The sequence below is a fragment of the Triturus cristatus genome, chromosome 7 (assembly GCF_964204655.1).
Source record: "Triturus cristatus chromosome 7, aTriCri1.1, whole genome shotgun sequence".
NCBI lineage: Eukaryota > Metazoa > Chordata > Amphibia > Caudata > Salamandridae > Triturus > Triturus cristatus.
The window spans coordinates 1,875,757,106-1,875,785,047 of NC_140590.1; the positions used below are offsets into that span (position 1 = coordinate 1,875,757,106).

Below are 27,942 nucleotides of genomic sequence, written 5' to 3' on the forward strand. Positions count from 1 at the left end.
GGGTAAAAATTACTATTCTAACTCCAGGGGGTGCAACAGTAGGGTAAGTGTTGGATAGTATAGGGGTAAAAATTACTATTCTAACTCCAGGGTGTGCAACAGTAGGGTAAGTGTTGGATAGTATAGGGGTAAAAATTGCTATTCTAACTCCAGGGGGTGCAACAGTAGGGTAAGTGTTGGATAGTATAGGGGTGAAAATTACTCTTCTACCCCCAGTGGGTGCAACAGTAGGGTAAGTGTTGGATAGTATAGGGGTAAAAATTGCTATTCTAACTCCAGGGGGTGCAACCGTAGGGTAAGTGTTGGATAGTATAGGGGTAAAAATTACTATTCTAACTCCAGGGGGTGCAACAGTAGGGTAAGTGTTGGATAGTATAGGGGTAAAAATTACTATTCTAACTCCAGGGGGTGCAACAGTAGGGAAAGTGTTGGATAGTATAGGGGTAAAAATTACTATTCTAACTCCAGGGGGTGCAACAGTAGGGTAAGTGTTGGATAGTGTAGTGTAATATTATGCGTTGTAATAGTATGCGTTGTAAAGGTAGTATGCGATGTAATGGAATGCGTTGTAAAGGTAGTTTTTAAAAATGCGTTGTAGTGTCATGCTATGTAATGGAATGCGTTGTAGTGGATGTTGCGTTGTAAAAAATGCGTTGTAAGTGTAGTGCGTTTTAAAAGTTGCATTGTAAACGTTGTTCCCCGTACAGTGTAATGGGGTAGAGTGGAGAGGCGTAGAGTGCAGTGGCAAAGAGTGGAGCATAGAGTAGAGTAGAATGTAATGGTGAACAGTGGAACAGCTTAGGATATAGTACCATACAGTAGAGTGCCATACAGTGCAGGGGTGTGGAACGAAGTGGAGTACAGCGGATAGGGTAGAATGGAATAGCATACAGTGGAGTAGAATCCAATGCAATAGAGTATAACGGAGTGGCGATGAATGGAGTATCGTACACTGAAGTGGTGTAGAGTGGAGTATGGTACAGTTGAGTATCATGCAGTGGAATAACGTACTGTGTTCAGGCGTACAGTGGTGTGGAGTAGAGTGGAATAGCGCATAGTAAAGTAGCGTATAGTTGAGTACAGTGGAGTGAAGTAGACTGCAGTGGTGTACAGAGGAGTGTTGTAGAGTGGAATACCATACAGTAGTGTGGCATAGAGTGGAGTTGAATACAGTCTAATAGCGTAGAGTGTACTGGTGTACAGTGGCATAGCATAAAGTGGAGTAAAGTGGAGTGGAGTACAGTGGAATAGCATAGAATGTATTGGCATACAGTGGAGTGGCATGGACTGCAGTGGCATACAGTGAAGTGAAGATAGAGTAGAATACCATACAGTTGAGTGGCACACAGTGGAATGGCATCCAATGGAATAGCGTAGAATGCAGCAGAAGTGTGCAGATGCATACATTGAAGTGGCTCAGGGAAGAGAGGTGTACAGTGAAGTGGCATACAGTGGTTAGGTGTAGCGTGGAGTTTCATACAGTGGAGTAGCATACTGTGGAATCGAGGAGAGAGTAGTGGAATACAGTGGAGTGGCGACAGTGGAGTAGCTCACTGTGTGGAATAATGTAGAGAGGGGTAGACTGGAGTGGAGTGCAGTGTAGTGGGCTATACTGGAATAACATACATTGTAGTGGTATAGAATGGAGGTGTGTATAGTGTAGTAGCATAGAGTGAAGTGGCATACAGTGAAGTGGTGTAGAGTGGATTGGCATAGAGTGCGATAGCGTATAGTGGGTGGACTGGAGTGATGCACATTGCAGTGCGGGATCAATCAATCAAACATTTGTAGAGTGTAGCAAATCACCAGTGATGGTCTCGAGGCGCTGAAGGTGTGGCTGCTGTGTGGTGGGTTGTTCATTCGAACTTACAGGTCTTGAGTTCTCTCCTGAATTGTTGGAGTGACGATGCGGTCCTGCAGTACAAGGGAAGTGGTATGAACCCCAATGTACCCCAATATAGGCTGAGGTAGATTGCACAACCTTTTACCTACATTTGTCCAACCATTGTTCTACATAACGGTTCTGGTGCTGACCTTTCACCTAGTTAGGTGCCGAAAAAATCTTGTGTGGTTTTCCCCAAAAACGAGCTTTATTTATTATGCATGAGGATTCTTAGTGTTACAACAAACAAATGATGGACGGAATGCTGACAATGCAGACATTCTCCCCCAGTCAAGAGATCTGGGTTAAATCCATTGTTCTTTTGCCCACTACGCCACCCCAGTTTAGACATGGCCATATGCAAATCAGTCTTGACCCTGTGCCTATTGGGAACAGTCCAGCTCGAACTGCCAAGCCATGTCTTCCCTGGACCGGAATCAAGCATCCTAGGACCGGTTTCTGGCTATCAGCCGTCATCAGCCAGGATAGCTTGACTTCAGTGGCGTAGTGAGCACGGGTCCCACGTCTGGGAATACCCATCCCACTTAGGGCGAAAAGCGTTACAACAAACAAATGATGGACGGAATGCTGACAATGCAGACATTCTCCCCCAGTCAAGAGATCTGGGTTAAATCCATCGTTCTTTTGCCCACTACGCCACCCCAGTTTAGACATGGCCATATGCAAATCAGTCTTGACCCTGTGCCTATTGGGAACAGTCCAGCCCGAACTGCCAAGCCATGTCTTCACTGGACCGGAATCAAGCATCCTAGGACCGGTTTCTGGTTATCAGCCGTCATCAGCCAGGATAGCTTGACTTCAGTGGCGTAGTGAGCACGGGTCCCACGTCTGGGAATACCCATCCCACTTAGGGCGAAAAGCGTTACAACAAACAAATGATGGACGGAATGCTGACAATGCAGACATTATCCCCCAGTCAAGAGATCTGGGTTAAATCCATCATTCTTAGTATCACAGCAGGATTGCCATCTTCTGCATAATAACTCTGTAATAGGGTCACCACTACCGCTATCCTTGGTCGACATGCCCACAGTACCATGACACATCTAGGTAGAACCCCTTAGGGTACTTTTCAGGTATATAAATACTACATATTCGCTTGGCAAGTTAGAGGTGAAAACTTCAGTGCTGACAGAGGACACTGAAGTCCCTGCACGCAGACACTCGAGCTCGCAGTGGTCTGACATCCCTCACGGGGTGTCAAACTCGAGACCAATACTGGGCCCTTCATTCTCTCACATCACGTAATGGGAGATTCTTGGCTATACACCTACATACATGCTAGGTACACTTAGATACATCTAGTTAGGGTTTCCACCGTAGGAGTACTCGTGACTACTGCCACGTATCTATGTGCCTGCATATATTCACTGTTTTAGCAAAATTCTACCTTTTATTTACTTTGTTGGTGCTTGTCATCATATATATCTGTTTCTGTCTAATGATGGTTGCTGCGCATGTATTTTATACTAAAATGACGCTGTTTCAATAAATACTTATTGAAAACGTCCCCACCGTTTATTCTGTGTATCTCTCTGAGATAAAGTGAGCACGAGTGACTGAGCGAAAAGTAGAACACTGTTTCCACGATCCCTGAGGGGTCAGGGTTGTCATGTTCGATAGTTGACACAAACTATTTGCTCCTTGGTAAGTTGGGGCTCATAATGGCACTGTGAGCTAGCTGATCTACAGACTAACATATCCTTTGGGAGTGTCTGGAATCAGTCTGGACACCAATCCCATAGTTTATGATGTCTAAACATGCAGATCCTATATAGATTTATCGGCACTGCACAAGGTCGTTCCATGCCTTGGCTGCCAGGTGTGAGAAGAAGTGTCCTCTGTTGTTGGTTCGGCGGATCTGTGGGGTGTGTGAGAGGGAAGCAAATTAAAGGTTTCTGGTCGGTTGGTGGAAGGTGAGGCATTTGATGATGTATGCTGGTCTCTCATTGTGCCGGGCCTTGTAAGTGTGGGTCAGCATCTTGAAGCGCCATTTCTTCTGGATTGGGAACAAGAGTAATTTCTTGAGGTAGGGTGTGTGGGTCCTTCTAGAGAGGTCGAGGATGAGTCTTGTAGTTGAGTTTTGTATTGTCTGGAGTTTCTGCAGGAGGCGTGCAGTGATTCCTACATAGAGAGTGTTTCCGTAATCCAATTTGCTGGTGATGAGGTCCTGCATGGCAATCCTTCTGGTGTTGACTGGGAGCTGCCGGAAGATCTTGTGGAGCATGAGATGGGTGTAGAAGCAGGCAGCTAATACAGCGCTGATTAGTTCCTACATAGATAGCTTGCTGTCCAGGATGATGTTGAGGTTGGGGCGGGCCGAGTTCTGTGGGCCCCCATGCATCATTCCATGGCGAGGTGTTGCTCCCAAAGATGAGGACTCCTGTCTTGTCCATGTTGATTTGAAGCAGTTGTTCTTCATCCAGTCAGTGACGTTCATCGTGCATCTGTGGATGCTGGCTCTGGTGGTGGATGGGTCTTCGAGCAGTGAGAGGATGAGCTGAGTGTCATTGGTGTAGGAGATGATGTTGAGTCTGTTCAATCTGCCAGGGGGGCATGTAGGTGTTGAACAAGGTGAGGCTCTGGGACGATCCTTGGGGCACGGCGCAGAAGATCTTCTGTAGCTCCAAAGTGAACAGCCAGGGACGGATCCTCTGTTGGATGTGAATAGCTCCTGCCCACATGAGATCCAAGTGTTCCTCAATCAATGGCTCCACTTCCTTCAAGACTCTCTGTAGCATTGGTGGTGCCTCCTGCCAAGGCCCTTTCATTATTTCTGCTGCACCTTCTGATAGTACATCGCTCATTCGTTTTCCCCCGATATCCTCCAGGCAAGCAGTTTCAGATGTCGATTAAGCACCTTTGGGCGATATTGATCGACGCAATCGTCCACTATGTTTGAAAAGATCAGTAAGGCTATCAGAAGGTCCCATGACAATTCCATCGGAATCGGGAACCATGGTTGTGATTTACAGATGGGAGCCACCAGCATGAGGTTAGCTCTCTGCCGTCTGATTGGAGCAGACTTTCTGACCATCATGGTATAAGGGGGAAATGTACAATTATGGCTGTTTGACCAATCAATCTTTCACCTGGTTCTTATCCCCATGGAGATATTTCACCATCAAAACTTTTTTTCCAGCTATAGGTGACAGAAATCTTGCATCATCTCCGAGCGATTTGAGGTCTCGTACCTCCCAGCTGATTGCTGTGACTCACTGCGGACATGTTGTCCAAGTTCAACAGTATGCAGCAGGATTCTCTCCTTCACCATAGGTTTGATGGGGAAGGAACCAGCCAGGAGTTCCGAGCAGTTTATATGGAGCTTCAGTTCTTCTTCTGACCATCTTTGCCCATCTCAATATTTTCGGATCTGGCTCCCGAGCCCCAGTGACTGGTGTCGAATTCTATGATCCGATCCGGAGAGGAACTGAAGATTGCTCTCCCGTTCCAAGCATCCAGATTATCTAATCACCATTGGATCTCTGTGCTGCCTCTTGTGAATGCGGGATCCATTGAGAGTAAGTAATCCCTCTCCTGAAGTGTGCTGCCTTGAGTCCTTGAAGGGACCTGTAGTGGAGGGAACACGAAAAGATCGCCTCAATCAAAGACATCCAAAGTCCCACTATCCTCTCCAACAGTCTGAGGTAAGACCTGTCCCTCCACATTACAATTAGCTTGGAATGGCCTTCGTTGAGTCGATAACGAAACCCAGGAAGGACATGGACTGGTTTGGGGTCAGGTCTGATGCTTTGGTTTACTATAAATTCCAATTCCTGAAGTAAGGCAATAGTTGTGATGAGATTGGATCGTAGGCCCTGTTGAAACTGACCCATCAGGAGGATGTTGTCCAGGTTTATTATCATTCTCACTCCTCTCGTCCTCCGATGCTCTACTACTGGATGTAGGAGTTTCGTGAAGCACCACGGGGCTGACGAAAGCCCGAACAACAGTATAAAAACTCGTAGATTCATCGTTTTCCATAGGAACTGTCAGAACCTTCTGTGGGAAAGAAAAATGGGAACAGTGAGTCAGGCATCCTTCCGATCAATCGTGTCTGACCATCCAGTCCCCTGGGAGGAAGACATCTCTCGTGAGACGGATAAACTCCTCTTTGAAATGGCGATAGATGACCAACTCGTTGAACTCTTTCATGTTTATCCTGGCCTGAACTCCTCGACCTTCTTTTGCACCAGGAAGAGATTGCTCAGGAAACCTCTGCGATTAATTACTGACCGGTAAAATGACCTTTGTGTTCTCAGTCCTGCACTTTGCTGTCTACGTTCTATTTTTATGGGAAAAAAATGCAGAGGTCTAGGATGTGAAGCTTGAAATGGGGTTTGTTATATTCCATGTGGGAACCTTGTACTGTCTCAGGTACCCATGGGCTCCAAGTGATTTCCCATCATCTGTCCAAAATCCAGCTCAACATTTCCTCTGAATTGATAATTCTTACCAGAAAATCCTCCTGTGTTGCACGCTCTTCCTCTGGTGCTGCTTCTACCACCCTTTGCTGCTCCTCTGGGCAGGAAGATGGTCCATGTCTGCTGGTTGTCATGCCAACAGATGTTTCTCTTTCCCTGACCTTGCAGTGCACCTTGTGCAGAGCCATGATGTCAGCCACAGCGGGAGGTGTGCCCCTCCTGTGCAGGACAGACGAGAGAGGCTGTGGCAACACAACAGACCTTGGAGGGATGGGGTAGGGGCTCCGATTTTGACAATAGAGGGCTGGGAGGAGGTGGGCAGGTGCAGCAAGCTAGGCACAGAGGGGAAGGGCATTAGCTGCGCAAAGGATCACGCAGGGCAGGAGGAATTGGGCAGAGTACAGACTCTTACAACAGAGAGCCGGGAGGAGGTGGGGAGGGGCAGAAAGCTGACTAAAACGGAAAGGCCTACATGGGAAAGGGCGGTACAGTTCACCCTAGAGGGCAAGAGGGAGATGGCAGGGGCATGCATACAGAGAATGAAGGGCAGAGAAAAGGCGTGACCAGGGGCAGCTAGCTGGCCACATAGGGCAGGTTGTCATGGGCATTGGCAGCAAGCTGTCCACAGAGGGCTGGTATGATGGGGAAGGAGCATTCAGATGGCAAAGAGAGAATAGGCACGAGGGGTCAGCAATGTGAGCTGGCTGGCATGGGCAGGGTCAGCACAGGACCATGGTGGGCAGGAGGGATGGTCAGGGGCATGCAGATGAAGAACTGAGAGCAGGGAGGTGAGAGGCGGGGTTGCAAGCTGACCACGAAGGACAGGCTGACATGGGCAGGGGTTGCCCAATAGACCATGGAGGGCAGGCAAGAGGTGGCAGGGGGACGTACAAGGAGAACAGAGGGCAGGGGCATGGGTGCAGGTGCAGCAAGCTAAATACAAAGGGCAGGAGAGGCAAGCGGCACGCAGACAGGGGGCAGGCAGGAGGAGGCAGTAGCATCAAGCTGACCACCAAGGGCAGGAGATGAGGACAGTGGCATGCAGATGGAGAACGCATGACAAGCAGGAGGGGAGATGGGCAGCATGTTGACCACGGAGGGCAGGCTGTGGTGCTTTGGCCACTGTCACCGGGTGGACTAGTGCCAAACCGCTGCAAATGGCCGAAGATTGTGCACCGTGGAAGTGTTGGCTAAATCTATTTTTGAAATACTAGAAATTCACTAAAAAAACAAAGGTTAAATAGATGTGATGGTCAGGTAGGGTGAAATGATCTTCCCTAACATTAAAGAACTCCAAAAACTCATTTTAAATAAAAAAAACTGTTAAAATGGCAAATACAGTTCGATATAAGAAAAACAAATGTTAAAGTAATGCTATAGTTAGCTATTGAATTAGTTAAACACCAATAAATAAAAACTAAAAACACTGAAATTTACCTGTTATATTCCAATACACTATAACTTCCTCCGTTACCATGTATTGTTTATGACCTCACATATTACATCACTCATGAGATGCTAAATGACATAATTGGTACCATCACTGATGACATCACTAAGGACACCATTGATGTCATCAAAGCTACTGCTTCTCAAATTACTCTATAAACTGCTCGATAACTTTAGAAATAAAAGTAATTAGCAATTGGCCCACACACATATTCACCTTGCATGGACTGCACATACATGCGCACATCCATGAAATAGCACTAGTGTAGCCTGGAGTCAAGTCTCATTGAGTACTCTAAATGCTAAATGGTGCACAATTGAATTACTGCAAAGTTTTAAATGCAAAAAGCGCTTCAATTATTTCTTCCTTATTACATAATCATGGGACGGGTCAATTTGTAACCCCCCTGGATATCACCGCTGCTACGCGGGGTAGTGCGGTTTGTCATTATCAACATCTATTCAGATTATATTAAAAGATATTTGTTATCAATGCCTCGTCTTATTTTCTTTCCAGATGAGGCTTCTAGTATTGTTCATGGTTTTCATCCTCTTTGAATTGTATTTTTTTCTCTACTTTATGAGTAATCTCTGTAAGCATAGGTTATTGTTGAGGTTACTGTAAACTAGTGCTGGGCGTAACTTGCGTAATTCGGTGTAGCGTAATCACGTGGAATTACCCTTGAATTCAGCGAGTTTCTACTTGCATTACGTGAGAAGAGTAACCTGCATTTAACATTATTTCTTAGCGCACAAATGCTGTCTTGTGTCCAAAATAGATGCGAGGAAGCATTTTGCGCTACGAAATAGCGCTCTATGCAACAGAACACAAATACCGAGTGTGAGTAACCTCTTCCCGCTCTCTAAATGTGCTCTCGCAGTAGGATTTTTCCCTCAAAATTACTCTTAGGTACACGAGCAGAAGGAATTGCGGAATTATCAGTGATTCCGCATCAAAGAGTAATGCGGAATTACCAAATGTCTCCGATTACCCCGCAGCAACCGAAATTCTGCCCAGGCCTAGCGCTAAGATATCATTATTCAACATTTTCCTTGTATTTTATTTCTGAATTTCTTTTTCGTTTCTCCGTGCCCCTTCCAACCCTTTCTACATTTTTCTCCTCTTTTCTCCCTACAACAAATGATTAAGGGGCATATCAGCAACACCCGGCGATAATTATCGCTGAGTGCACTTAGCGTGAGGATAATTATCGCCGGCTAGCGTGGATTTTTATCGCTGAGATAGCGTGCTATTAGCAACGCTTCTCTCAAAAGCAATAAAAATCCTAGCGCTAACAGCCTAACGTGAGATGATCACTGGAAACCCAGCGATAATCCCACATTAGCTTGCTGATAGGGCCTCACAAATTTAGCCGTGATATCCCCCTTCCATAGGATATCATGGCTAAGTCAGTCCTGAAGCAGGCGTAAGGAAAGTAGCGATAACAGGGGTTATCGCTACTTTACTTGCCACAATGCTTCATAGCGTGGGGCTTGATGATAGGCGAAATGTCGCTTAGCGACATTTCTCCCGTTATCCTGGGGAGGAACGCCCACTTTGCATCTCATTAGAGATGCAAAGATGGGCGTTAGGAATTCAGGCGCTAAGGCAAGGTTTCACGCGCTAGCGTGATCTTGCTGATAAAGCGATAAAATTATCGCCGCTTTTCGGCCGAAAATGGCGATAATTTTCTATCGCCGCCTTGTAGATGTGCCCCTAAATATGCTCGGTCGTTCCCGATTACTGTCAGATGCTATTTATGCCATATTTATGGTTAGATACTGTCTTTATATTTGCATATTTTTACTAGTTTATTGCTTATTTTCTAACTAAATCTTATGATCAGAATTGTTACATTTCTTTTTCAACAAAGCATATTTAAACTATAAAAACATGCTTGGTCATTATTTACCTTAATGACGAGGGCCTGTTCAATACCGAATTTGACACAGAATTGTAAGTCAGCAGCTCTGCGCCCGAGCTTTAGGTGTTAACAGGACCTTCACTTAAGCCACAACCTGTGTGTAATGTCCGTCTGCACCTCACACGCGACTTTGTTAAAATAAACTCGTTTTATGTAGAGTCGAGGTGCTGAGCACTAGCCTCACGTAGTGCGATCTCGGGGGCGTGATGAGGTCACTGAGTTAGGTCCAAACTCTGCCCCCTGACTCTCTAGGTGGTAGAAGAGACAATAAAAAACAAGCATTTGCAATGGACAATGCTTTTTATTTATATGTTTTGATAATTAACACATAAATAAAAGGCATTGTCATTTACAATGCGAATAGCTCAAACTCATGTAAATGCGAGACCTACTTAATTTTAAGAAGCGTCCGCTATTGTCCTGGGCTGCTTGGAGTGAAAGCGCGCATGGCGTGCCATTGTCCTGGGCTGCTTGGAGTGAAAGCACGCATGGCGTGCCATTGTCCTGGGCTGCTTGGAGTGAAAGCGCGCATGGCGTGCCATTGTCCTGGGCTGCTTGGAGTGAAAGCACGCATGGCGTGCCATTGTCCTGGGCTGCTTGGAGTGAAAGCGCGCATGGCGTGCCATTGTCCTGGGTTTCTTGGAGTGAAAGCGCGCATGGCGTGCCATTGTCTTGTGCTGCTTGGAGTGAATGCGCGCATGGCGTGCCATAGTCCTGGGCTGCTTGGAGAGTGAAAGCGCGCATGGCGTGCCATTGTCCTGGGCTGCTTGGAGAGTGAAAGCGCGCATGGGTGCTGAATGTAGAATCTTCGTATGCAGATAGTAAGACAGATCCCAAGCCAACACGTGTTTCGTCACCTCAGTTTGTATGTACATGTGACTTTTTCAAGGCTTCACTTTCTTCAATTAGAATTGTTTATGTGTGGTGATAATTCCGACCCACACGGTCCTCCGGTGTGCGGAAGTTGTAAGTGGCAAGGTCCGAAATCACGACGCGCGCTCTTTAGCACGCGGGTTGAATCACGGATAAATCTTCTCTGCGTCCAGAGCCTCACGCCGTCTCCTCGAGTACAATGGCACTACAAAAAATAATAAAATAATGAAGAATCAATTCTGATTCTTGTATGTACTTGTGTTGACATACAATAGATACTGCTGTCATGTTCAGTGTGTTTTAATTGTACGTGTGCTAAGGAGTCAAATCACTTGAACATCTGCCCTGAGTCCCTCTGGCAGATTTTCCGAATTCCACCAGGGATAAAAATGCACAGTTGATATCAGTCGACTGTTTCTCTGAATATTTGAAATGGACCCGACCCTTTGCTGAACGGCGAGTGCTCCACAGCAGGAAACACAGATGTTAATTATTGGATATGTAAGTACCACCCAAGAAGGTCTGGATTTAAATGTCCAGATGTTTTATCAACACTTTAACCGTTCGCTTGGACAGTTGAGTGGTTTGCGGGCAGTGCTACACCCTCCATACAGGGTAAGGTTGAGCGGTTTGCGGGCAGTGCTACACCCTCCATACAGGGTAAGGTTGAGCGGTTTGCGGGCAGTGCTACACCCTCCATACAGGGTAAGGTTGAGCGGTTTTCGGGCAGTGCTACACCCTCCATACAGGGTGAGGTTGAGCGGTTTGCGGGCAGTGCTACACCCTCCACACAGGAAGAAACAACAAGGGATGAGGTGCTGCTGAATTAGATATAAAACCCTGAACTTGTGCCTTTTTTGTGGCCATGCAGCACAGGAATGTAGAGTATTTTATGTAATTAACATTTCTACATGCCCTCATTCCATCTAGTAAGCAGTGGCATTCTTTAATGGACGGGGCAAGGCGCTATTAGGCGCTATGAGGCAGATCTGGCATCACAGAGATAGTGCTGAAGAGGAAAACTGGAGCATATTTGACCGTAACACGTTCTGGAACTAACAGGCTGACTGATAACACCCTTATTGCTCCGGACATTGCGAGCTTTACAGAAGAAACACACTAAGCAAGCTCAGGCTATTAAAGCTGCATTAAGTTATACACTAACTCGGCGATTATGCCTCACTATCCTGTCCATGTGCGATTTTACCAGAACATCATGCAGAAATAAGATGTTCCCCAAATGCTGCAACATCACATCTGCATCGTACAACCCACTGCTGCTAGTGGACCTGTAGGAACATCTAAAGATCACACGTGCATCGTACAACCCACTGCTGCTAGTGGACCTGTAAGAACAGCTAAAGATCATATGTGTATCCTACAACCCACTGCTGCTAGTGGACCTGTAAGAACATCTAAAGATCACACGTGCATCCTACAACCCACTGCTGCTAGTGGACCTGTAAGAACATCTAAAGATCATATGTGCATCCTACAACCCACTGCTGCTAGTGGACCTGTAAGAACATCTAAAGATCATATGTGCATCCTACAACCCACTGCTGCTAGTGGACCTGTAAGAACATCTAAACATCACACGTGCATCCTACAACCCACTGCTGCTAGTGGACCTGTAAGAACATCTAAAGATCACACGTGCATCCTATAACCCACTGCTGCTAGTGGACCTGTAAGAACATCTAAACATCACGTGTGCATCCTACAACCCACTACTGCTAGTGGACCTGTAAGAACATCTAAAGATCACACGTGCATCGTACAACCCACTGCTGCTAGTGAACCTGTAAGAACATCTAAACATCACATGTGCATCGTACAACCCACTGCTGCTAGTGGACCTGTAAGAACATCTAAAGATCACACGTGCATCGTACAACCCACTGCTGCTAGTGAACCTGTAAGAACATCTAAACATCACATGTGCATCGTACAACCCACTGCTGCTAGTGGACCTGTAAGAACATCTAAACATCACATGTGCATGGTAAAACCCACTGCTGCCAGTGGACCTGTAAGAAGCAGTGCTCCTTATAACAGGGTGAAGCAAAATAGTTCTTGAAGCGAAGGCGAGCACCCGCTCCTGTAATCAAGATATACTGTACAGACCCACTCCATAGGCTTTGCTTCCAAATTTTATTGGTTGAGCCACAGGAGAAGCTGCCAGACCAAATGCAAACTTCATATACCCACTGCAGGAGCTGTGCTGTGCCCCGGGTGAAGCAGACCGGCCTGCGGTAAACTGGACATAACCATGAGAGAGTCGGTGATTCAATGTTAATTTGTTTGTGTGACACAGGAGAAGTGACCAGGCACAAGGCAAATTCACCATACCCATAACAAGGTCTGTGTGTCCATTAATGTGTGTGCTGTAGAAGAATTTGCCAGATGCAAGCCAAACTCTACATACCCACAGCAGCGTCTGTGCATGCATGTTGATATTTGTGCCGTGTAAGGAGCTGTCAGGAGCAAGGCAAACTCTACATACCCACAGCAAAGTATGTGCACACATGTTAATATGTGCGCCGTGTGAGCAATGGTCAGGAACAAGCGAACTCTCCATACCCACAACAAGGTCTGTACATCCATGTTAATAGTGTGTGCCGTGTAAGGAGCTGTCAGGAGCAAGGCAAACTCTACATACCCACAGCAAAGTATGTGCATACATGTTAATATGTGTGCCGTGTAAGGAGCTGTCAGGAGCAAGGCAAACTCTACAAACCCACAGCAGCCTCTATGCATCCATGTTAAGATGTGCTGTGTAAAAAGCAGTCATGAGCAAGGAAAACTCTACATACGCACAGCAGCATCTGTGCATCAATGTTAATATATGTGCAGTGTGAGGAGCTTTCATGAGCACGGCAAACTCTACATACCCACAGCAGCGTCTGTGCATCCATGTTAATATGTGTGCCGTGAGAGGAGATGTCAGGTGCAACACAACACCTATATACCCACAGCAAAGTCTGTGTGTCCATTTTAATATGTGTACCACGAAAGGAGCTGGCAGGCCTGTGACAAACTCTACATACCTCACAGTGAAGTCTATGTTTCCATGTTCATGTGTCTGCCATAGGATAAGCTGCCAGGCAGCCACAAACTGCTTGTTGCCACACTAAAGGCTATGCTTCCACAGGGCTGTGTCACAAGACACTCTGCCAGGCCTCCGAGTGTGTTATTTTAAGTTTGTAACAGCAAACCTTTACTCCAACCATATAATCTTTCAAAGTAATGCATCAGTCCTCCTGTCCTCAAGGTGGCAGCGTCGCTCACCAGCTGGGAGGACGGCATGTAAAACAAGGAAGTATGGACGGAATACACTTGGACGGAAGTGAACACTTGTGTTCTTGCTTTGCCCTCCTTGTCCTCGACTGAACACTGTATATTTTTCTAAATATAAAATGTAACATAGGATACTCAGCGGAAGAGAGAGTGAACAGAAGATAGTCTATAGGCACTTTAACTGTTTGCACACAAGGCGACACTGACCATTCCGCTCTGAGATGTGCTTACCAACTGGCGCGGGTGTATGGGACGTGTGGGGTAGCTAGCAGGGGCTGACATCCCGCATATGTCATAGGAACACCTGTGCCACTCAGGAGACAGCTGTAGAAGCTTATAATTAAGGAAGTGATAGGGACGAATGTTCTCACTTCTCCACTGATAGCTCAGGTCCGCACATACTCGGAAGTGTAGGCCGATGACGGCACATTTGAGGATGGATTACTGGAGGCGTGTTAAGCAAACCTATTTGCTGTCACTGCCCGTGAAAACAACTCAAGAGGCTGAGGAGTGGGAGCTGTGCACGGTGACCCCTCGCCTCGCATGCTGCCTGACGCAGGAATGCCCAATAGCTGACCTCTCATGACCTGAGGTGCTCCCCCACTCTGGGCTTGCCTGCCTGCCATTCCCTCCCTTACTCAATTACTCACTCCCGATGCACAAAATAAGTAAGTGGCTGAGGGAACGGCAGTGATGCACGTGCAGCCTGGACCGCCATCCAGCATTCTAAAAACTTAAGGGACTGCTGTGGGAGAGGCGGAGTGAGTGAGACCACTGGCAAAAATTAATGGGCGCAAAAGCGAAAAGAGTTCTGACAAAAGAACAGAAGAGCAACGCAAGCGTAGCAAAACAATACTTGTCCAGTGCTCCTGCGAGGAAAATCAAAATGACCTATCGCTGTCTGAACCAGTAAGGTGACAGCAAATAAGAACCACGCTGGACTGAACCAGTCAGGAGCGGGAGGCAGGAGTAAGACAGAAGCATAGTCCTTTATTGACCACCGCAGGTCTTGCAGACGGCGCATGCATTGTAGGCTCAACCTAAAGGCGGGAGTAAAGTCCTTTTTTAACCACAGCAGGTCTTGCAGACAGCGCATGCGTTGTAGGCTCGACCTAAAGGCGGGAGTAAAGTCCTTTATTGATCACAGCAGGTCTTGCAGACAGCGCATGCGCTGTAGGCTCTACCTAAAGGTGGGAGTATTGTCCTTTATTGACCACAGCAGGTCTTGAAGACAGCGCATGCGCTGTATGCTCGACTTAAAGGCCGGATTAAAGTCCTTCATTGAACACAGTAGGTCTTGAAGACAACGCATGCGCTGTAGGCTCAACCTAAAGGCGAGAGTAAAGTCCTTTATTGACCACAGCAGGTCTTGCAGACAGCGCATGTGCTGTAGGCTTGACCTAAAAAAGAACTGGAAGAGAAGGTGGGATGGCACAAAAAAGCAGCAATTCCGTGAATGTGGAAGGAGCCCTCGAGATGGAGCGGTCTTACAAATATCACATTTAACTGCCTTGTACCGCTTATCACAGACGGGAATTAAGAGGGTATACGGGGTTGGGAGCAGAAAAGGGGAGGGGTAATTGGAGATTCAGGGCAAAAAATGATGTATAGTTGCAAAATCGTTAGTTTGAAATACATTCAGGCTAAACATTTAAAATGATATGTGTGTGTCCTGGTAACAGCGCCTCCCTTCTTCTACACGAGAACCTTGCTTTTTCCATCCCCTCATTGTACAAAATGAGCTGGTTAAAATAATTTTTGTTTGTTTCAGTTTGAGCAAAAACTGAGAGGGCGCTTTGATGGGATAGTGGTGTAGAAAAGATTACAAGTCCGATGTGTGCCTGAGCGCACAGCATGGCTCCTACAACGTTGTAGGGAATAGAAAATTAGCTAGCATTCGCGCCAAGAATTTTCAATTCTATTAAGGACACGGGGTCCCATATTCTCTCATTCGCAGGTGATGGGGTTGACTAGATCCTAGAGGGATTCTTGGTATAACACCTACACAGATGCTAGGGACATTTAAGTACATCTAGTTAGGGAGGCATCTTAGGAGTACACACTTTTTATCATGTATTTTATGTACTTGTATATATTCATGATTACTGCAAAATGGTAGAACTGTACCATCCCTTTACTTTTGTAGTACTGCTCATCATATATCTCTGCTACTGTCTAATGATTGTTACAGCTCATCTATTCTACACTAGAATAACAACTGTTCAATAAATTCTTATTGACAAATGCCCAGTATGTTTATTCTGTGCATCTCTGAGACAAACTAAGTGAGCATGAGTGACTGAGCGAAAGGTAGTGTATTAGAGACACCTACTCACATTCTTCCAGAGACGTCTGGAGTGGGTGGGCACAAACTCTGCCACAGCTGAGTAGGCGAAAAATCCTATTTATTGGCTGTTGGTTAATCAAGCTTGAAGGACACATTGTTCCTAAAATTGTGCATAAAAAACCTTATCTTAGTTTCCTTGGACAAACTTATTCTTTGAAAAAATGACTGAGACCAGAGATGACGCAATAGTAAATCTAAACCTCTCAGCCGGAGAAGAAGATGCAGACACAATACAAATTGCAGAAAAATTCAGAAATACAGTCACCCTGAAATTTCTAGACCATGGTTTAACACCTAGGGGTGGCATAGTAGCTTTCGTGATTGAGGCACACGAATCATACAAAACAGAGGTATTTTACTCATGGGTTACATTCCCAGCAGCAAATGCAAGAACACAAACATTTCACTCCTACACAGAAGGAGATGCACCAGCGGAATACTGTCCATTTGATGATATTGAGGTTACGCTCAAGTACCAGGAACACATACTGGTTTAAAGGCGCCCTACCCCACATAAGAAGAAGAGTAAGACTCTGCCCGCTTGGAAGAGAAGGGGCAACATGGCCCATATTAGCGGCCTACACACCACATCCTGACATTAAAACAATGCCAGTAGAAGACTTACTCACATAACACAAACATGTGATAAAAATATACAAAAACTTGACGCAATTCCTTATGTTATGTTAATGTTAAGGGTTTGTTGAGCGCGACAGCTGCCCCAGCAACGGGGCGTCCCGGCGCTAAGAACCATAGCATGACCTGTGGGGGGGGGAGAAGGTTTATAGGGGTGGGAAGGGGTGGGTTTTGATAGCTTTGCGAAAGGCGGCAAGGTTGTCGAGGCAACGGATGTGGAGGGGAAGAGAGTTCCACAGTTTTGCTCCCAGCAGTCTGAAGGAGCGGCCCCCAATACGGCAGAGTTTCGTGCGGGGGACCACTACTAAGTGCTGCCCGGTAGAGCGTAGATGGCGTTGGGGGGTGTACGGTGTTAGCAGCGGGCGGAGGAGTTCAGGGCCATCCATTTTCAGGATTTTAAACGCCGTGGTCAAGGCTTTAAATTGGATGCGGGCTTCTACTGGAAGCCAGTGGAGTTTGTGTATTGTGGCTCTAGCCGAGCACCTTCTAGGGAGGCCTATTATTGCTCTGGCCGCAGCGTTCTGTATTCGCTGGAACCTGATTGTCTCGGCTTTATTGGCGCCCAAGAGTAGGACGCTTGCATAGTCCAATCTAGCCAGGATGGTAGATTGGACAATGAGCTGCCGTGTTTTGTGGTTGAAGAAGCCTAGAATAGGATTAAGGCTTCTCAGCAACCCGATGCAAGTAGCCGCTACTTTTTTTGTGTGATTCTGGTAGCTCAGTGCAGAGTCAAGCCATACACCTAAGTTTTTGACCAAAGATTTAGGAGGGGGAGTGGGGCCCAACAGGGGGGGCCACCAGTGGTCATTCCAGCTGCTGGAGTTCCTGCCTAGGAGTAGCACTTCGGTTTTCCCTGCATTTAGTTGTAAACAGTTTGCTGTCATCCAGTTGGCGACTGCGGCCAGTCCATCCCTGAATCTTGTGGCGGAAGTGGAGGGCACCTCTGTCAAGGTGATAACCAGCTGTGTGTCGTCGGCGTACGACACCAGCGTGAGGTTGGGAGATAAATGGGGGGGCTGACACACAGAAGGACCTGCCCGTAAGGAATGATCGGAACCACTCCAGTGCCAGTTCTTGTATTCCAAAACTTTCCAAACGGCTTAGAAGGATATCATGAGAGACCGTGTCAAAGGCTGCGCTGAGATCGAGATTATGAGGACACTTACAGTCCAACCAGCAATAGTTGCAACAAATGGAACTCAAGCTCAGGGTACAGCAACTAAAATCACACCACAAACATTACATGCTGGGATTGGCAAAATGCCCACAAAACATGAACAAATGCCATTCTGGGTAGCTCAGAAAATAACACAGCTAGAGGCAGTATTCCCGAATACTACCCCGTATGAAAAACGCAGAATGCTAACAATCTGCTTGCCCATGGGGATAACACTACAAGTAGAAGATTTTACCACTTGGGGTACAGTCTTTGCTGCCATTTACACCAGGACTCATTATATTCCGTCTTTATGAGTGATACTAGATGTATTGAGACAAACTCAAAACGAGGACAGAGCAGAGCCTGCTCTGAACTTAGGGATGAAGTTACTGGTAACTATGCCGAGGTATCAGCCATAACATTAGCTAATATTAAAGGGTAAGCAGCTTTGGTGGCAATCCACCAACGTCTAAGGGAGTTCAGTCCTTTACAACAGGAACATGAACTACCCAAAATAATTGAAACTGCATATGCAGAATGAGGCAGAGACAGTTTGGGGGGAAAGCTTTAAAACCACAACTGATGGGCAGTCCTGAAAAGGACACTTCCAAGCAGACACCTGCTTCAACTAAAAAGAAGCGGGACAAGAAAAACAGCAACATTTTAAAGGAAATAGATCTCAATCCAGAGATAGATCTCTTCAACAGGAGCCCTCCGAAAAGAGGTATAACCTCAGGAATAGGGATAATATTAGGAAACCTGACAGGTATCAGGATACTGATACACGTTCCTCTTGTTCCTTTCAGGGTTCATCAAAAAACTCAGAGAGGGAAGGACGGTCAGACAGACAAGAAGAGCGTACAAAGTCCAGAGACAAGCAGCACGCTCAAGATTACACTTCTAAAAAAGAAGAAATACCAAAGCAAAAGCCACAATTCAAAAAGAAGAAGGTTGCAGGTCGAAAGATCAGTCATGCATAGAATTCTGAGGACTCGACTACTGAACGGGGAATGGGCTCTGACGATGCTAGACAGTGCGGCAGAAGTATCAATAGCTCGCCAGAACCTTATGGAATTTCTGACTTGAATGATTATATCACGGTAGAAACACCCGATACTAGGATGTGTTCCACATAAAGTAAATGAAATAACGCTCCAGATGGAGGGGGACAAATGTAGAACAGTGAGAGTTCTCTTTTGGGAGAACCTGATATTTGGCTATGGCATTTTGTTAAGACCAAACAAAGAGAGGGGGGACGAGGAGCTAATTAGAAAGAGGTCCTGAACCAATGCTCCAAAAGTTAATACAACAACAGTGTAGGTGGTATCAGTTCCTAAGGAAAAGGGGAAAGATATATAAACAGCCAAATCGGCTGTAATTAGTGTACAGTGTCTCCAAATAGACTTGAGTGTGCCAAGAGGAGAGAAAGAATACTCCTGTGTGGATCTTGTGGTGCCCTCACACACCCTTGCGAGTGTATAGCATCATCATTGGGCAGGTGCTCCTCGTGGGGGTGGCGCTGCAGTCCCTCACGGGCCCGTTTTAAGGGGCTCTCTGGTGGAGATCTTTTAGGAGTTGCCGCATTTGTGCATGGGGGTGTGTGGGTCAAAAGGTGATGATGGGTGAAAGATAAAAAGATCCAAAGAACACAAACAGTTTATAGAAAACTCCTTTGAGTCTGGATAAAAAATATCACGGGGATGGAGACGCAAAAATAATGCTAGAATGAGAGGGGAAACTAAACAAATAAGATCCCACTGCTCTCAACCCCTGTGGTGAGTATCAAAAAGTGTTTAAGTGTATAGTGGGGTCGACATGTTTCGCGCTGATTAGTGGTCCCTAATGGATCCTAGAGCGCTTCATCAGGACCAATGAAAAGGAATGTAGATATGGGAATGGGGAAAGATGCCCTATATTCCCATGTGTCCTTCTTATAGGGTATGATACAAAGGTACTGTAATTGGGACACGTAATTATGCATGTACCCTGTACTTGGCCTAAAGGAGACAAAAACAAGGGAGGGAGGGGGGGAGAAAAAGAGAAAGATCGTCATGACACATCCATGGAGTAGTGCTAACTCATAAATGTGCTAGATGTGTGTGTACCAGTGCACCTATGCGGTGTGCTGACTGGAAGCACGCACGAGCGTAATTAGTAAGGTGCTGCTATGGCATCTTCTTTAGAGAACGTGCTCGACACATACTAGTAGCGAAACTAAAATAAGTGTTGTCCTAGGGTCACCAAAGTAATGCTGGTGAAATGAGTTGTGTGCACGATACTGCACGGCGATCAAAGTGATCCATTAGGGACCACTAATCAGCGCGAAACATGTCGACCCCACTATACACTTTAACTCTTTTCGATACTCACCACACGGGTTGAGAGCAGTGGGATCTTATTTGTTTAGTAAAACCTTTCTACGATTTAATAAAACCTGATTTTTCAGTAAGACAATGGACACAGAAACACACAGATACACTTCGTTCCTTACAAGCTGACATGATAGCTTCCAAAAACTTACAGACAGGCGTAAACGTACGCAACCTGGTGATCCGTAAAATTACAGGTCAATCTGGGTACACCTATCTGACTTCTAATGAAGGTGAAACAGTACCAATTGCATACCAATCACATTTGTACACCAATGCTGAAATTCACTTCACATCTACAGAAATGACTCTGACAGCGGTACAGACTGCTGTAGTGAGAGAAAGAGCACTGGCTCAGGGAAAACGAATAATAGTAGTGACCCCACTTCCAGCGTTAGAGGCTGCATCAAAGGCAAGCATTCCAAACGCTAAAGCCTTACATCTGAGATGGATACAATTTGCTAATTCTCTCACTGCAACAGATGTAGAATACAGGTGTGACCCAAATTTAAAGACACAAGCATTCCTGCAATACGAACAAGAATATCCTCTACCAAATGAAATAGATCAGTATGAATATATAATTTACACTGCCGGATCTGCTCAACAGACCAATCACAACTCAGCAGCCAGACTCGCCCTTGACCTCCCAGGACGGGCCCGCTTCAGCCCTCACCTCAGAAATCATCACTGGCTCCCCAGCCACAAGTTGACAGCGACCCTTGACCCTCCTGGTAGGTCGCTCTCCCTCCGCACAGCTCCGCCTGTGTGTCCCTGCCCCAGCTGCCGCAGCTGAGGAAGTTCATGGCCCTCCTCCACCCGCAGGCTACCACCTGCACCTCATTCCTGGTGGCCAGTGGTAGGTCGTAAGTTTTTTCATCTTCTGCCTTATTGTTTTACTGTATTGCCTGTATTTTCATTGTTGTGTCTGTGACTGCTGTTGTCTGTCTTTCCCCGCTGCCTGTACATGGTCCTTGCCCGTTTTCTTTCCTTCTGTACCCCTCGCTGCCCCCGTGTCTCTGCCCTGTTTTCCTTTTGTACCCCTCGGTGCCCCCGTGTCTCTGCCCGGTTTTTCCTTCTGTACCCCTCACTGCCCCGTGTCCCTCTGCCCGGTTTTCCCTTCTGTTCCCCTCGCTGCTCCTGTGCCTCTCTGCCCGTTTTTATCTTCTGATTCTTAGCTGCCCCTATATTTCTGTGCCCTTTTTGCCTTCTGTGCCACTCATTTTTCATTGATTTTGTTCCCTTTACCTTCTGTGCCACTCATTTCACCCTCGTTTTCGTGCCCTTTTGCCTACTGTGCCACTCGTTTTCCATTGATTTTGGTGCCCTTTTGCCCTATTTCTGTGCCCTTTTTGCATTCTGTTCCACTCGTGTTTCCCTCGTTCTTTGTGCCCTTTTCCTTCTGTTCCCTCCATCGTCCCTCACCGCCCCCGCCGCTGTGTCCCCTACGGCCCCGCCCCCCTGACTGCCCACTGCCCATTCGCTGCCCCCGCCTCCCAGCTGCTCCTCCCTCCCACCTCCACATATATGCCGGCCGCCGTGCAGCCGCGCGCAGCGTGCACGCCGCTTGCGCGCCAAAGGCGCGCCTAATGCAAGCCCATCTGCGCCCGTCTGTGCCTGGACCGTGCCCAGCGTCAGAACCTCTGGCCCCCGCTCCCGCCACGATGACCGCCACCGCTACGATGCCAGTACACTCCACGCCCTCAACCCAGGACGGATCCACACCTGCTTCAAGGCCACCCCGAAACGCACACACGGTCCCTTCACCTGCTGGAACTGCAGCTACACCAGCCTCAGAACCGACGAACCACCCGCCTAGAAAGATCGCACCCACCTGCGATGCATACTACTGAACACCCGCTCCGCGCGCAAACACACCGCCGAGCTCTGGGACCTGCTCGACACAACATCCCCGGACGTCGCCTTCCTGACAGAGACCTGGTTGAACGACTCCTCCGCACCTGACATCGCCATAGCCATCCCAGACGGCTACAAGATCACCTGCAGAGACCGCACCAATGGAGTCGGAGGAGGAATCGCCATTGTCCACAAGAACAGCATCAGGGTCTCGACTAGCACCGACGACACGCTCAGCACCGACGAACACATGCACTTCCAGATCCACACAGACCCCAACTCCACCCTCAGAGGCACCCTCGTCTACTGACCCCCGGACTCCACCCCCTGTTCAGTGACTCCATCGCAGACTTCATCAGCAAGCACCCCCTGACCTCCACTGACTACATCCTCCTCGGACACCTGAACTTTCACCTTGAGAATAACAACGACAACAACTCCACAACCCTGATCGATAACCTCACCAACCTTGGACTAAAGCAACTCATCACAACGCCCACCCACTCCGCCGGCCACACGCTCGACCCCGTGTTCTCCTCAACCCTGCACGTCTCCGTCAGCCACACCACCGAACTCCTCTGGACCGACCACCGCTGCATCCACTTCACCTTCCAGAAACTCACCACACACCACCACACCCAACAGATCCCCCGCCGCTGCTGGAACAAAATCACTGAAGACCAACTACATGCAAACCTCGCTCTCAGCCCACCCACCGAACCCTCCAACACCGACGACGCTGCCCACAGCCTAAGACGCTGGATCGAAGACTGCACCAACACCCTCGCCCCACTGAAGAAACCCCCCCAGAGACACCAGCAAGCGGGCCAGCTGGTTCACCCCAGAACTCCTAGCCTCCAATCAAGCCTGCTGGAAACTAGAGAAGAAATGGCACAGCGAACAAACTCCGAACAACTGCGCAGCACACAAGGACGCCATCCGCAACCACCACCACCTCATCAGGGCCACCAAGAGAAACTCGTTTATAGACCACCTCGACAACAACGCACACAATAGCAAAGAGCTCTTCAACATCATGAAGGAACTCTCCAACCCCAGCTCCAACACCAACGACATCCGGCCATCACAAGCCCTGTGCGACTCCCTCGCCACCTTCTTCTACCCCAAGAGAGCAGACATCCACGACAGCTTCAAAACCCAGAAAGACCCAATAGACAGCAACACAACAGACCTTCCGCACACCATCGACCATGACCCCCTGGCAGCCTGGGCCATCGTGAGCATCGATGACACCATCAAGAACATGAGTACAATCCACTCCAGCTCTCCGTCAGATCCCTTCCCGGACCACGTCTTCAACAAAGCAAGCAGCTCCATCCCACCCCACCTGCGCAACGTCATCAATCTCTCCCTCGAGACCGCAACCTTCCCAGAGAGCTGGAAACACGCCGAGATCAACGCCCTACTGAAAAAACCCAAGGCTGACCCAAGAAACCTCAAGAACTTCCGGCCCATCTCTCTGCTCCCCTTCCTGGCCAAGGTCATTGAGAAAATCGTCAACAGACAGCTAACCCGATACCTCAAAGAAAACAGAATCCTGGACCCTTCCCAGTCAGGGTTCCGCAGCAACCACAGCACCGAGACCGCCCTCATCGCTGCCACCGACAACATCAGGACCCTGCTGAACAATGGCGAGACCGCAGCACTCATCCTCCTAGACCTCTCCGCCGCCTTCGACACCGTCTGCCACCACACACTACGCGCACGCCTCCACGCCGCAGGGATCCGAGACAAGGCCCCAGCTAAGACAAGGCTAATAACAGTTATTATTTTCTTTCGTGCTCAAGGTTGGATTCTGACTTACTAATGAATAGGCCATTCTGCCCTCACATACCAATCCCTGTGTGTAGCTCTGCTCCCACGTTAGGAGACGCTGAGCCCAGCACGGCAGCCTTGAGACGATGATAGCATGCACCCATCTAGCAGGTGATAGCCCATCCTTCTGCGCCTCCTTTGTTCATGCCCAGCCTGTGCCAGTAACTTCCCACTGTGGTCATGGTTGGGGTGTTCTTGGAGGAATGATTATGCGTTGCGGACTGTTGGGGGCTCAGTCCCTCGGCAGACATCTTAGGGTGTAGGTCAGATTGGACTCCTCTGCAGAGTATTGCTAATAAACTAACTGTTTGTATTCTCTACTGTTCTGACCGACTCTTCATTTCTTGGAAGACGAGTAGGTGTTTGTGGGTAACCCGGGTGCACCTTTTTGGACCACCTCCTTTCTCTCCGGCAGAACCCAGAGCATCCGCCTTTCCGGTCCGAAGCCTCCGAGATCATCTGAGGCGTGCCCCAGGGATCCTCCCTCAGCCCGACTCTGTTCAACATTTACATGGCCCCGCTTGCACACGTCGCCCGACAGCACGACCTCAACATAATATCCTACGCCGACGACACTCAACTGATCCTCTCCCTCACCAAGGACCCATCGCCGCCAAAGCCAACCTCCATGAAGGAATGAAGACCGTCGCCGACTGGATGAAGACCTGCCGTCTGAAGCTGAACTCGGACAAGACGGAGGTTCTCTTCCTCAGCTCCAACCCTTCAGCCTGGGACGACTCCTGGTGGCTGACGGCACTGGGAGCAGCCCCGACACCCACCGACCATGCACGCAACCTGGGAATCATCCTCGACTCAACGCTCTCAATGACCAAGCAGGTCAACGCTGTCTCCTCCTCCTGCTTCAACACCCTCCGCATGCTCCGCAAGATCTACAGATGGATCCGACAGATACAAGAAAGACAGTCACCCAGGCCCTCGTCAGCAGCAGACTCGACTACGGAAACGCCCTCTAGGCGGGAGCCCCGACCAAGCTCATCAAACGACTACAACGCATCCAAAATGCCTCGGCACGACTGATTCTCGACGTACCACACCACAGCCACATCACCCCCCACGTGAGGGACCTGCACTGGCTCCCCATCAGCAAGAGGATATCCTTCAAGGTCCTCATCCACGCACACAAGGCACTCCCCAAGACCAGCCCAGCCTACCTCAATAGACGGCTCTCCTTCTACATCCTCAACCACCAGCTACGCTCCGCCGACCTCTCACTCGCCACCGTCCCGGGCATCAGAAGAACAACCACCAGCGGGAGATCCTTCTCCCACCTCGCCGCCAAGACATGGAACACCCTCCCACTGAGCCTATGACACACCCAAGACCTGCTGACCTTCAGGAGGATGCTCAAGACCTGGCTGTTAGATCAGTAGCACCCCCCCCCCCCCCCAGCGCCTTGAGACCCTCGCGGGTATGTAGTGCGCTTTACAAATGACTGATTGATTGATTGATTGTAGTGGAGTTGAAAACCGAACTACTGAGGGCTCACGTGATACATACACTGAGTCATCAGCGTGATGGCGTTCATGTTGAAGGGAATTAATTGGCTGATGAAGCTGCAAAGGGGGCTGTATGCACGGCTTTCGTAGCTACAATCACTCGTTCTAAAGCGAAAATAGACGGTGAGATTATGGTGGTTGTCATTGCTTCACGCAAAAACAGTGGTGCAGTACCAAAAATATTTCCACTCAAGTACTCCTACAAGTTAGATGCCAATAACATTCCATTTGCTCAGATTCCTGTAGCAGAGTAGCAAATATGGATCGTAGGTTACGTTTAATTCTAGCAGCACACAAAGGGATAAGTTCTGCACATGCAGGAGTTACGGAGACTGTTTCTTTATTGAAACAACGCTTTTGGTGGCCTGGTTTAACAAAGCAGACCAAAGACTATGTCTTCAAATGCGACATCTGCCAGCAGAGGAAAGGTTCCACCGTAATACGTCCAGCGCAGACACCATTGTTAATATCTGACAAACCATTAGAGTGTGTTTATTTGGACCACTGTGACCCCTTGCAAAGAGATGGGGCTTACAGGTAGATCATGGTTACAGTGGATTCCTGCTCAAGATTCCTATGGGTGTGGCCCCAATGCTCAGCTGACGCTGAAACTATTACAAAAGATTTGTGAGTCTTCATAGGGACATACGCAATTGGCACATTACATTCTGACCAGGGCCCTGCATTTAGCCCTCGGGCTTACAAGGAGGCCATGCGAGGATTGGAGAGTAGCACTGCGGTACTCCTCTCCGTACCATCCCGAGGGAAATTCGGTCGTGGGGAGAAAAAAACGAGACTTAAAGCAGTCTTTAAAAGCTAGAATATTAGGCATGTGTGAGAGCTGGGTAAAACATCTGTTTGGAGTGCAGCGAGCTCTGAACAATATGCCAAAAAGTTCTCTGGGGGGGGGTCACACCATATGAGGTCCTGTTTGGGACAAGAATGTGGGTGCCTGATCTTGATTGTGAAGGCGCTGTTGTTGGATTTGACAGTATGTTTATCGTTATACACCTTTCCTATGCATTATTAGGTTAGCAGTGTGCGGCTAAATTAGGCACCATTCATATTCATGTGATGCAACCCGCTGAGCTATCCCTGTAGCGTGTAGGATTCAGTTAGCGAGTGTGACTCCATTTTGTAGTTCTTAATCCCTATTAGGCTGTGTCTGAACTAAGCCTCATTATTCGTATTGCTTACCTCAGCAGAACGCTGGATTCTGACTTACTAAAGAATAGGCCATTCTGCCCTCGCATACCAATCCTTGTGTGTAGCTCTGCTCCCACGTTAGGAGACGCTGAGCCCAGCACGGCGGCCTTGAGACGATGATAGCATGTACCCATCTAGCAGGTGATAGCCCATCCTTCTGCGCCTCCTTTGTTCATGCCCAGCCTGTGCCAGTAACTTCCCACTGTGGGCATGGTTGGGGTGTTCTTGGAGGAATGATTATGCGTTGCAGACTGTTGGGGGCTCAGTCCCTCGGCAGACATCTAAGGGTGTAGGTCAGATTGGACTCCTCTGCAGAGTATTGCTAATAAACTAACTGTTTGTATTCTCTACTGTTCTGACCGACTCTTCATTTCTTGGAAGACGAGTAGGTGTTTGTGGGTAACCCGGGTGCACCTTTTTGGGTCACTTCCTTCAGTTGGCACCCGAACAGGGACTCAGTGCACCCGTAATCGGGTTGTTGGGTCGGGGTTGTGTTTGGTCGGATCGAGGATCCCCACACGATAAGAGCCCGGTTCTCTTGGCTGCCCCACCTGTCTGATCAGTCCGGTCCTCATCTAGTGGTCACCGGCTGGAGTCCTGAGAAGGCGAAACCTTGGATTTGACTGTTTGGTCCGAAAAGTCAGCAGTGGAGAATAACTTTGCTCAACCTGAGTGCACCAGGTGAGTTATTCTATTCTTGGGAAAAAGTGGCACCATGGTTGAAAGGCACGAGCCTGCGGGCTGTGTCTGGTACAGTCTCCGGACTGTCTTGGATTAAACTTGACGGGTTTGCGGACCCTTATCAAGATACAGAGTGTTTGCGAACAGTCTACCAGGCCAACTGGAAATTTGGCCCAGTCTTGAAAAGGTCTGGGACTGTTTGCGAACAATCTGCCAGGCCAACTGGTAATTTGATCTTCTCTTGAGAAGGTCTGGGGCTGGAGCCTGTCTTCTTGAGCTTGGTACAGTCTGCAAACTGTAGGTTTTTTTTTTCTCTTGGATTGTTTTGCTTGGTTCTCAAACCATTTCTTTTGTTGGTTAATGTTACATCTGTTCATTGGGAACAGTGCATGTGTTTTATATTAAGATGCCTCGTTTGAGTAAATTAGGGTGTTTTGGATGTCGGTTTGGTTCAACTGAG

General features: G+C 48.0%; 1 protein-coding gene across 1 annotated transcript in view; it reads left to right on the forward strand.

Annotated features, from left to right (window-relative positions):
* The window catches only part of LOC146813579 (E3 ubiquitin-protein ligase TRIM58-like), a 126,929-nt gene that overhangs the window by 48,842 nt on the left and 50,145 nt on the right, over positions 1-27,942 (forward strand). The window lies entirely within an intron of this gene.